Source organism: Stegostoma tigrinum, chromosome 1, assembly GCF_030684315.1.
Source record: "Stegostoma tigrinum isolate sSteTig4 chromosome 1, sSteTig4.hap1, whole genome shotgun sequence".
NCBI classification, from domain to species: Eukaryota; Metazoa; Chordata; class Chondrichthyes; order Orectolobiformes; family Stegostomatidae; genus Stegostoma; species Stegostoma tigrinum.
This window is the reverse complement of record NC_081354.1, coordinates 76,806,023-76,818,410: the sequence shown is the minus strand read 5'-3', so window position 1 is coordinate 76,818,410 and position 12,388 is coordinate 76,806,023. Positions and strand designations below refer to the sequence as shown.

Below are 12,388 nucleotides of genomic sequence, written 5' to 3'. Positions count from 1 at the left end.
ATCCAGGTTTAATTGAGACAGTCAACAGGGTACTGGATGATTACTTGCATGAACATAATGTGTAAGGGCATGGGGGAAATGGAGAAGATTAGCACAAAGTAGTGAGGCTCATTTGTGGAGGCAGTGTAGACCTGATGGGCTCTACAGCTGGCTGAGAAAGAAAGGGCCCCAGGTCACTTGTACTCAGAGGGACTCTAAGCTCCAGGCATTATAGGACCCCCATAGTGTTGACAATCAGGGACTTCATCCACATGTGCAGGGAGAGGCAAATCGGTATGTTGGGACATAATGGCGCTCAGTGATGGAGCAAACTTGCTGTCTGAATAGTCAACATCGGCGCGTTTGTCTTATGGTCTCTTGGTACTACACAAGGTCTGTTTCTTGATACAAAACCAGGGAAATGTTTTTGGTAAAATACAGAAGCTCAAGTTTATTTTTTCAATTTATAAAGGAGTGTTTTAAGAGTAATGGGATGTACTTCTACTGTATGACTAAAAATCATTGCATTTGTGTTGTAAGCAGATGGTTTGGTTTAATGTAAGATAACAAAGTGTGAAGCTGGATGAACACAGCAGGCCAAGCAGCATCTCAGGAGCACAAAAGCTGATGTTTCGGGCCTAGACCCTTCATCAGAGGTGGTCAAGGGAGGGTAGGAGGCCTGGGGGTGGTGTCCAGTGGGAGGACTTGTGTTGGAGGTGGGTGAAGGGGTCAGTGGAGGGAGGGTTAGGTTCCCGGTTGAAGAAGTAAGCGTGGAGGCGAAGGCGGCGGAAAAACTGCTCGATGTCCAAACGTGACTGGTATTCGTTGATGTGTGGCTGTAGGGGGACAAAGGTGAGCCCCTTGCTAAGGACTGACCATTCGTCCTCAGTCAGTGGGAGGTCTGCGGGGATGGTGAAGATGCTGCAGGGCTCAGTGTGGCTGTCTACTCTGGGGTTGCTGGCTGTGGAGGTTGTGGGTGGAGCGATGTCGGCTGTTGGCAGGGTTCCGTCGGCATCGGCTGTGGGCGGAGCGGAGTGGGCGGGGTTCCGTCGGCATTGGCTGTGGGCGGAGCGGAGTGGGCGGGGTTCCATCGGCTGTGGGTGGGGCGGAGTGGGCGGGGTTCCGTCGGCTGTGGGCGGGGTTCCATCGGCTGTGGGCGGGGTTCCGTCGGCTGTGGGCGGCAGCAGCAGTGCTGAGGGTGATTCGTGTGGTGTTGGTTCTGGAAGTGGAGGCGGTGACTGCAGCAGCGGTCGCATTTGCGGTCCCGGAAGTGGTGTGCCCGGCGGTGGCGGATGTGACGTCATTGGTGGGGTCACTGGCCATGTCCTCGTGGTCAATGGCAGCGGGTGCGTGGTGGGCGAGGGACAGGCTAGGGATTTGGGAGGTGCAGGAATCCTCTTTAAGGTGGCAGGAGCCAGTGAGTTTGTTGTACTTATGATTTTTGGTGTCCAGTAAAGCGGAGTAGAACTGGGCGTTCAGTCTGTGGATCCTGTGGAGGATAAAAAACAGCAGAGGTCCTTTGCAGGTCTGGGAGAGGGAGGCTCTGAGCTGGGGTAGGCTGGATTGCAGTGCCTGGAGATGCCGGCGCATGGCTGCGAGTGTCTGTTTCAGGACTCTCAGGGAGAAACGCTTCTGAAGGGTCTGAATGCTGTGGGTGTAGAGATGGTCACGGTTGGGGCCAAATTGGGAAGGCTTGAATGTAGACTGTAGTCCATTGGGGATGATCTGGTTCCGTAGGCAGGTGCTGAGGAAGGTGATGTGACTGTGGTACCTGGTTTGCTTCAGGACATGGTCGAGCAGTTTCAAGGCTGAAGAGATTAGAAGAGAGTTGCAGTGGGAGAGAGATTCCCTGAGGTTGGTCCGGAGGGAGGAGGGTAACTTCTTCAGGTTAGGCATCCCTGGAAGAGGCTTTGCAGTGTGGTTAAAATTGTATCAGTGACAATGGGAACTGCAGATGCTGGAGAATCCAAGATAACAAAGTGTGGAGCTGGATGAACACAGCAGGCCAAGCAGCATCTCAGGAACACGAAAGCTGACGTTTCGGGCCTAGACCCTTCATCAGAGGGTTGGTTTGGTTTAATGTGTTGCATTTTCATTTTTTTAAAAAATGAACTTCTGTTTTATTGTTAAAGCAAAATCTGTAGCATTCCACATTTACATTTCAGCCAGGGGCCACTTTGTTAAAACCAAAACAAGGTAAAAATGATCTACTGAGCTAGTTTTCAACCCAGGATTTTACTTGTCTAATAACAATATCAGCTGGGATCATACTACCTTCTAAATCTTTACATCCTTCCACTCTTGCTTTTTGTCTTTCTGAACGTTCTTAAGCAAATCTTATCGACCAAGTGATGAACATAGAACATAGAACATTATAGCACAGTACAGGCCCTTTGGCCCTCGATGTTGTGCCGACCTGTCATACCAATCTCAAGCCCATCTAACCTACACTATTCCATGTACATCCATATGCTTATTCAATGACGACTTAAATGTACCTAAAGTTGGCAAATCTACTACCGTTGCAGGCAAAGCGTTCCATTCCCTTACTACTCTCTGAGTAAAGAAACTACCTCTGACATCTGTCCTATATCTTTCGCCCCTCAATTTAAAGCTCTGCCCCCTCGTGCTCGCCATCACCATCCTAGGAAAAAGGCTCTCCCTATCCACCCTATCTAACCCTCTGATTATTTTATATGAGTCACCACTCTTAACTCTCCGATCACGGGTTAGCAGCTGCTTCATCCCATCCTGCTCTGTAAAGTCCTTCAAGCTATTTTATCAATATTGTCAGTACTATATGAATCCAACCTTTTGTAGTCACTATCTGATAGAAAAAGATTTAGGACAATGGATGTGAGTCTCATCTCTTTAAGGGGGCACTATAGAATGGTTTTGTAATAGTTCCCAGAATGTGGAAGTCCACTATTGATCCTAAAACAACATACAAAGAGGCCATGACAATATCTAATACAGGAAATTAGGAAGTCACATGGTGAAGTGATAATGACCTGAGACTGTATCTTCTGCTGGTGTTGTGGTCTATTCTTATCTTGAAACTGCTCAATTTAAATGCTGATATTTTGGATAGGCTTTATTCCAACTATATAAAAACTCTTTAACGAAAATTGTTTCAGTTATATGATTGGATAATTCAATATTTTTTGCACTGTAAAATGATTCCGAATTTAGACTGTTGACACAAGTACTTACATCAATGCCAGGGCAGGACTTCAACTGCATCAGTGCTAAAGGTTTAGTTCTCTCAGAGTCATAGAGTCACACAGCACTGAAGCAGGCCCTTTGGTCCAACTCATCCATGCTGACCAGATATCCTACATAAATCTAGTCCCATTTGCCAGCATTCGGCCCATATCCCCCTGAACTCCTCCTATTCATGTACCCATCCAAATGCCTTTTTAATGTTGTAATTGTGCCCACCTCCATCACTTCCTCTGGCAGCTCATTCTATACATGCATCACCCTCTGTGTGAAAAAGTTGCCCCTTAGGTCCCTTTTATACCTTTCTCCTCTCACCTTAAATCTTTGCTCTCTAGATTTGGATTCCCCGACCCCGGAAAAAAGACCTTGGCTATCTCTCACTCTATCCATGCCCCTCATGATTTTATAAACTTCTATAAGGTCACTCCTCAGCCCCTCGCACTCCAGGGAAAATAGCCCCAGCCTACTCAGCCTCTCCCGCAGCTCAAACCCTTCAAGCTTGGCAACACTTCTGTAAATCTTTTCTGCACCCGTTCAAGTTTAACAACATCGTCCCTATGGCAGAGAGGCCAAAATTAAACACAGTATTCCCAAAGTGGCCTTACTAATGCAAAAGGGATGATTACTTCTAGGACACCGCCATTGTTCTTCTATCTCTCCACTTGTGTCTGCATTTACTGTAAAATTGCTGTATAGCCTTGAACAATTTCTAACTATTTGAGACCTTTTTTTGGCATAAGTCATGCAATCAATTTTTACATATGTAATACTTTTGAGGGATTGATATAAAAGCTTGCTTTCAAACCAAAAAACTGTCACATTGGAACAGAGTAAAAACCAATAGTACTAAAGAAGTCATATTCACTTTCCAACATTTATTTAGACAAGAGCAATTTTTCCACAAGTATATACAGTGCTTCTAGCAATTTAACTTCAATCAGTAAAAGCCCCTTGGCAATCCCTGATTGAGGCATGCTCAGTAACAGCTGGTGTATAAACAGAACTCAGTCTCAGAGACACATTATGAGAGACGTACAGGAACACAGAAACTAGAATTTTGTTCCAAGAATCTATCTGTCTACAGAGTAAAATAGAAAGTGACAATACCAGTCATGGTTTTTTTTTCCCCAAAGAAGTGGATTTTCCCCTTGAAAACCCAGTGCATTATTGCTATTGCTTCCCCTTCCCACCTCTACCTATATTCTCTCGTAAATGACTTATCCACACCCGAACCATATTACCAATTAATCACAACGGATATAGCCCTCGAGACTTCAGCATGTTTGGTAATTACTCGGATGCGAGGCTGTGGGACCGGGTCAGTACTGGGAGATTAACACAAAAAAAATCCTCCAGAAAAGAGGAAAGAAAAAAAATTTTCATCAATGGACTAAAGACTTAGATATTTAACCACATAGATACTGCATATGAAGTTTAAGTTAATTTTCGTGACTGAAAGTACTTAAAATGTTGGGAATACACAGCAAAACAAATGGGAACTGAGTGTGAAATACAAGGCAGGCTCATGATTATACATTAAAAGCTAAACTTTTCCTGATATTGACCGAGCTTTTGAGAACTTCCACTATTTCCATCTTTTTATTTTAGAATTTCCGCTCCTGTAGTCTCTTTCTTTGAACCTTGCTGATTGTTTTGGTTTCTTTCATGATATGCAAACCATCATCAATAGTGAAAGGTAAACTCTTGTTTTTCAGACGAGAAATGTTTTTCATTCACTTGTGGGACATGGGTATCACAGGTTTGGCAGCATTTATTGCCCGTCCCTAGTCGCCTTTGAGAAGGTGGTGGTGAGCTGCCTTCTCGAACCACTGCAGCTCATCTAAGTAAGTGTGCAGGGTGTTTCCCAAGCCAAGTATTTCCCTCATTTTATATGAATCACCTGGATTTGGAGATAGGGAGTATTATTTTTAAGTTTCCAGATGAGGCACAACTTCATCATTTGAATGGAAATGTGATTGTTTCAGATGATGACATTTCGGAATCCAGTCGCCTGGATTAGTTAACAATATGACAGTTTGGTAGGATGAGTACATAAAGCTTGATTCTTTTTCAGCCAGCAATATCTCTTTACAGCCTGTATAGAGCTCTGAATTAATTAGGGTGGGCAGTACAGTTGAAGGTGGGTTATTTGTGAGTTGTGAGGCCTGAATCTTTGTTTGAGGCTGATCAGTATTCAGAACCCCAGGTTTCCTGACTGATAGCAAACATTAAGGTCAAATCTCAGCTCACCATTGATTGTCTATGATATTATTAATGCATGCACAGGGGTATCCCGGCATCTGAAATTCCTGGCAAAAGGGACCAACTTCACCTGGGCCCCTTCAAAATGCACAAATGACCATCTGTAATGGCACTGTTTATTGGGAAGACATATTATGATATTCTACTCTAAAGAGTGCAGAATGGGATTAGTGACTGTCAGAAGAGACATTGGGGTGACTCGCACAAATGGTATGGGTTGGTAGGGTAGTTAAGATGCATGGCGGGTTTCCAAACGTTATGAATTGCAAACCCCAGTGGAAGTTAATCCGAATGCATACAGCCGTGAGGCTTGTTTTAAATTGGTCTATATCATAGAATCCCTACAGTGTGGAAACAGGCCCTTCAGCCCAACAAGCCCACACCGACACTCAGAGCATCCCACCCAGACCCGCCCCTTATAGCCCACCTAATCTACACATCCCTGAACACTACGGGCAATTTAGCATGGCCACTCCACCTAGCCTGCACATCTTTGGACTGTGCGAGGAAACCCACGCAGACACAGGGAGAATGTGCAAACTCCACACAGACAGTCACCCCAGGGTCTGGCACTCTAAGGCAGCAGTGCTAACCACTGAGCCACCGTGCCACCCCTATCTTCCTATCTTTTATTGATAGCCTAACTGACCAATCCGATTGTTGTTGCATAAACAAATCTGTGAAAAGAGAGGTAAATTCATTTTACTGTAAACTTTTCAGTTGACATAATTACCACCACTCTAAACTTTTCTCCTCAACCAGTACTCTGCAGCTAAAGGCCCGGCCCCTGTCTGAAGTTCAACAGCTAAAGCTACCACTATCACCTGCAGCCCCCCTCTCCCCCAACCTCCACAAAACCTCCTCGGGGTCACAAGAAGTCTGAGGCATTAAAATGGGGTCAAACAAGGAAAATGTTTTGGAAGCAGTCGTTTTAGGGAATGTGTGGCTTTGTAAAGCAGCATAATTAATACCAAAACTTGGGAGATTTGATAAATCTTTGCAAATTTCTGATTATATCTCACCAGAGCATTCTGTACAACTCAAAGTACTAGACTTTATGAAAGATACCAAGAATCAGGGAAGATACAGAACAGGCTTATCAAGTTGATACAATGGATGAGCAGCTTGAGTTCTGGAGAGATGGAGATAGCAGGAATTATTCTGATTTTACCAGAGGGGATTAAAAGGAAGAACTAACAGGTAACTGAAATTATGAAGAACTTTTGTGCAAGTGGGGAGAAACTGTTTCCTTCTTTAAGATGATCAGAAACTAGAGATCATAACATATAAACAAATGATGTAAGAACTAGAAGACAAATAAACAGTGTTTTCTCATTCAGTAGATTGATAAGGACAGCACTATCTGAAAAAAAAGTGGAAGAAATATTCAATAGGAACTTTCTAAAGGCACTTGGACATTACTGTCCCTCAGCAACATTGTCAAAAGAGACTCTTTAAACTGATGGCACTCAACTGTATCTCACTACCTCCAAATGTTGCTAAATTATCAGACTGCTTCTCTGACCTTCAGTACAGGACAAGCAGAAATTGCCTTCATTTAAATATTAGGAAGACTGAAGATATTATTTTCGATCCTCATTCTCAACTCTGATTCCTGGTTACAGGATCCGCCCCTTTCCCTGGTAACAGTCTCAGATTCATTTGACCCAGAGATGAACTTCTGACCACAATTTGTGTCATCACCAAGATCACCTATCTCCATCTTGAGCACACTGATGAACTTAGCCTCCGACATTTAGCTCATCTGTGGAAGTGTGTAGTCATTTCATTGATTCCTTGCCATGAGTCCAAACGAAGAAAATGTCATCGATGTATCTGGTGTATAGTGTTGGTTGGAGATCCTGTGCAGGCAAAGAAGTCTTGCTCAAACTTGTGCATGAAAATGTTGGTGTATTAGGTGCAAATTTGGTCCCCATGGCTGTTTTGTGTCTGTAGAATCTTCTCACTGTTCTGTTTTGATGCCATCACTTTGATAATTTGTTATGATCTCTCTAACTTAATTAGTTTGAACAGTTTTGGATTACTTGTTACTTTGGTTAGATCCCTTATCATGTGACTCTTATACCTATCATCTTATTCCAGCACCATCTTATTTTTGACTTTTTGTAATTATATATCTGCCTTATTAATCAGATCATAGGCCATCCCTTCACTTGTTATTCAGCTGTTGACATTTTACTCACACCATCTGACACTTTTGATCACCTACAGGGACTTATTATTCAGCCTATTGACAGTCTACTCACACCATTTGTATTATCTTTGATACTCTTAATTACTTGGCAATGATCTCTCTGCATATAAATTCTGTGCCTGTGTGCTCCCCTCTATTTCTGCTCTGAAAGCTTGTAATTTCAAATAAACCTGTTGGTCAAAACCTGATGTTGTGTGACTTCTGACTTAGCTCATCTGTTGGTGAAACCCCTATTGATACCTATACTACATTTGCCTTTGAGTATTTCAATGCACACTTTGTTGGTCTCTCACATTTTAACCCCAGTAATCTTGGTCAAAGTTCTGCTGCTTGTGTCCTCACTCATACCAGGCTCCATCTTCAATGGCCTACAATCAAGCAAAATCTTGACTTTAAAGCTCTTATTGTTTTTGAATCTCTCCATTTTGGTTCCTCCTATTTTTATAATTTCCGACAGCCTCACAACCCTCCATTTATTGAATTCTGGTTTCTTGAGCTTCCCCAATCGTAAATCACACCCTTCAGCTGCTCAGTCGGCAAATGCTTGAATTCCCTCCCTATACCTCTCTGCTTTTGGATCTATCTTGCTTTCCTTCTTTTCGACATTTCATGCAACTTATTTTTTAATTAAACTTTTGATCATTTGATAATATCTCTTTCTGTGGTCGGTATAATATTTTCTTTTATGATACACCTATGAAGCAGCTTGCTTTTGAAATAAAAATTGAAAAATGTGCTTTTATCTGATTGGTTGTTCTGTCTATTACTTTTTTCGGGGTTATGAGGAAAACCTACTGAGTGGCTCTAAATTGATTAGCACTTTCTCAGGACTGGCGCAAGTACAATCGGCCCAATGGCCTCCTTCTGTACTGCATGGTTCTGTAAGGCACTGTTTTGATTGTAAATGGTACAGACATCTGATCTACACAACTCATTCCTGGCTCTGGGAATTGACAGCAACAACTGGTGGATCAGCTGCAAAGATATTGCAGGAGCATTCATGGTTCCTGCTTATAGAAAGTAAAAACTTTCAAATGCAGGTGTTAGAAGTTAATTTAAATTATGGATAGTAAATGAAAATGGAATGAAATAAACTCAAACAAGAAGGATGGAAAAGCACAGGAGACACACCAAAACGCGAAGAGGAGAAAATACCGATAATAAAATGTGAGGCTGGATGAACACAGCAGGCCAAGCAGCATCTCAGGAGCACAAAAGCTGACGTTTCGGACCTAGACCCTTCATCAGAGAGGGGCATGGGGAGAGGGTTCTGAAATAAATAGGGAGAGAGGGGGAGGCGGACCGAAGATGGAGAGTAAAGAAGATAGGTGGAGAGAGTATAGGTGGGGAGGTAGGGAGGGGATAGGTCAGTCCAGGGAAGACGGACAGGTCAAGGAGGTGGGATGAGGTTAGTAGGTAGATGGGGGTGCGGCTTGGGGTGGGAGGAAGGGATGGGTGAGAGGAAGAACAGGTTAGGGAGGCAGAGAAAGGTTGGACTGGTTTTGGGATGCAGTGGGTGGGGGGGAAGAGCTGGGCTGGTTGTGTGGTGCAGTGGGGGGAGGGGACGAACTGGGCTGGTTTAGGGATGCAGTTGGGGAAGGGGAGATTTTGAAACTGGTGAAGTCCACATTGATACCATTAGGCTGCAGGGTTCCCAGGCGGAATATGAGTTGCTGTTCCTGCAACCTTCGGGTGGCATCATTGTGGCACTGCAGGAGGCCCATGATTGACATGTCATCTAAAGAATGGGAGGGGGAGTGGAAATGGTTTGCGACTGGGAGGTGCAGTTGTTTGTTGCGAACTGAGCGGAGGTGTTCTGCAAAGCGGTCTCCAAGCCTCCGCTTGGTTTCCCCAATGTAGAGGTAGCCACACCGGGTACAGTGGATGCAGTATACCACATTGGCAGATGTGCAGGTGCACCTTTGCTTAATGTGGAATGTCATCTTGGGGCCTGGGATAGGGGTCAGGGAGGAGGTGTGGGGGCAAGCGTAGCATTTCCTGCAGTTGCAGGGGAAGGTGCCGGGTGTGGTGGGATTGGAGGGCAGTGTGGAGCGAACAAGGGAGTCACGGAGAGAGTGGTCTCTCCGGAAAGCAGACAGGGATGGGGATGGAAAAATGTCTTGGGTGCTGGGGCAGGATTGTAAATGGCGGAAGTGTCGGAGGACGGTGTGTTGTATCCGGAGCTTGGTAGGGTGGTGTGTGAGAACGAGGGGGATCCTCTTTGGGCGGTTGTGGCGGGGGCGGGGTGTGAGGGATGTGTTGCGGGAAATACGGGAGATGCGGTCAAGGGCGTTCTCGATCACTGTGGGGGGAAAGTTGCGGTCCTTGAAGAACTTGGACATCTGGGATGTGCGGGAGTGGAATGTATTATCGTGGGAGCAGATGCGGCGGAGGCAGAGGAATTGGGAATTGGGGATGGAATTTTTGCAGGAGGGTGGGTGGGAGGAGGTGTATTGCCACCCGAAAGTTGCAGGAACAGCAACTCATATTCCACTTGGGAACCCTGCAGCCTAATGGTATCAATGTGGACTTCACCAGCTTCAAAATCTCCCCTTCCCCAACTGCATCCCTAAACCAACCCAGTTCGTCCCCTCCCCCCACTGCACCACACAACCAGCCCAGCTCTTCCCACCCACCCACTGCATCCCAAAACCAGTCCAACCTGTCTCTGCCTCCCTAACCTGTTCTTCCTCTCACCCATCCCTTCCTCCCACCCCAAGCCGCACCCCCATCTACCTACTAACCTCATCCCACCTCCTTGACCTGTCCGTCTTCCCTGGACTGACCTATCCCCTCCCTACCTCCCCACCTATACTCTCTCCACCTATCTTCTTTACTCTCCATCTTCGGTCCGCCTCCCCCTCTCTCCCTATTTATTCCAGAGCCCTCACCCCATCCCCCTCTCTGATGAAGGGTCTAGGCCCGAAACGTCAGCTTTTGTGCTCCTGAGATGCTGCTTGGCCTGCTGTGTTCATCCAGCCTCACATTTTATTATCTTGGAATTCTCCAGCATCAGCAGTTCCCATTATCTCAGAAAATACCGATGATCATTTTGTGTCACATAAAGGATCTTGATCCAAAATGTTAGCCTGACATTTCTTCTCAGAGGTGTGGATCGAGCTGTTGTACACATGGAAAAATTTTCTATTTTTAGAGAAAAATGTTACATCATGCTATTTTCACCAATTCTTCTCTGTTAAAACAAATAAGTCAATTAAGACATTTTGCTGGGGCATTGTGCAACTAAATACCATTACACTTCACATCGCTGTGGAGAGTTCATGCCACACAGACTAAGTAGATGGCATACAGGCAGTCTGTAATTTCATTCTACAAACCTTGTTCTGTAGGAATATTTGAGAAGATAAACCAAGCGAATCTAGATGACTATATATCACATGGATGACGTTCAATCATACTGCAAGTGTTTCATAGGCCTGGAGAGCATTACAACCTCATGACTCCTTCCAACTGCAGCAATTGCAACTATCATTGTAAAATTTAATGGAAATCTCAAATCCATTATGGACAGTGGTGCTAGAAAATGGTGTTGGTTACTTTGTCACAATAAGATAAGGACATCACTGTAAAGGACAAAACATGTGTGAAAATAATTTGCAGGATTGAAAGCAGCAATGACATAAGGTTCTCTTTCCCAGTACCATCATGAGAAGGATTTTGTTAAAATAATAGGCAGGTAATAAACAGCAAGACAAAGGCATACACTGGAACATTTTACATTTTCAATTACGTTGCAATTAACTTCTTGTCTGTAACCTAAACATGTCAGCAGTGCATGAGTTATTTTAATTATTCGTTCCTTTGTGGCGACATATTACAAAAACTCACTTTCAGAATTAGGAGTTTGTTCTTTTCGAAAACCAGATGAAAAGAAAATCCTATTTCATGTGGCTTCTAATGCACTATCAGAATCACGATCAGAATGACACAGTCACCATCTCGATCACTTCATTGTCAATTACAGCATTCAATCATCAACTGTCTTACATGCCTGTGCTCACAATGTGACTGATGAAAAATCTTCAAACCTTTTCAGTTATACCCAACTTTGCAGCAAATAAATAGCTGCTCGGGGGTTTCATTGCAGCATATGGTACTGTGAGGAGATCCCAAGACTAATTGCAAATAGGGTCTACACCATCTCACTACCAGTCGCATTATCTCTTACGCTGCTGCCGTGATGCTGTGAAGGTGACTCAAAAAGCTGATTTTGGGTTGGGGTACGAGTGAGGTGATACGTTTGAATAGGGAGTGGTTTCATTCAATCTCATCTTCTGCTACCAAATATATGAAGAGCATTGATATCAATCATAGAATCCTTGTAGTGAGCAAAGAGGCCATTCATTCCATCACTCCAAAGAGCATCCCACCCAGCTACATTCCCCTACCGTAACCCTGCATTTCTCTTGGCTAATCCACCTGATTTACACCTGCCTGGACACTTACAGATGTACCACAAAAAGCATTCTATCCAGTTGCATAACTGCTTGGTGTGGCAACTGCTCTGTCCAGGACCATAAGAGACTACAAAACGTTGTGTGCACAGCCCAGCCCATCACGGAAGCCAACCTCCCTTCCGTGGAGATAGTAGGAACTGCCAATGCTGGAGAATCTGAGATAACACGGTCTGAAGCTGGATGGACACAGCAGGCCAAGCAGCAGAGAAGCAGGAAAGTTTGATGTTTTGGG

The 12,388-nt window shown here is 44.5% G+C and overlaps 1 protein-coding gene across 1 annotated transcript in view; it reads right to left on the bottom strand.

Annotated features, from left to right (window-relative positions):
* The window catches only part of shroom3 (shroom family member 3), a 402,329-nt gene that overhangs the window by 243,654 nt on the left and 146,287 nt on the right, over window positions 1-12,388 (bottom strand). The gene's annotated exons all lie outside the window — the stretch shown is intronic.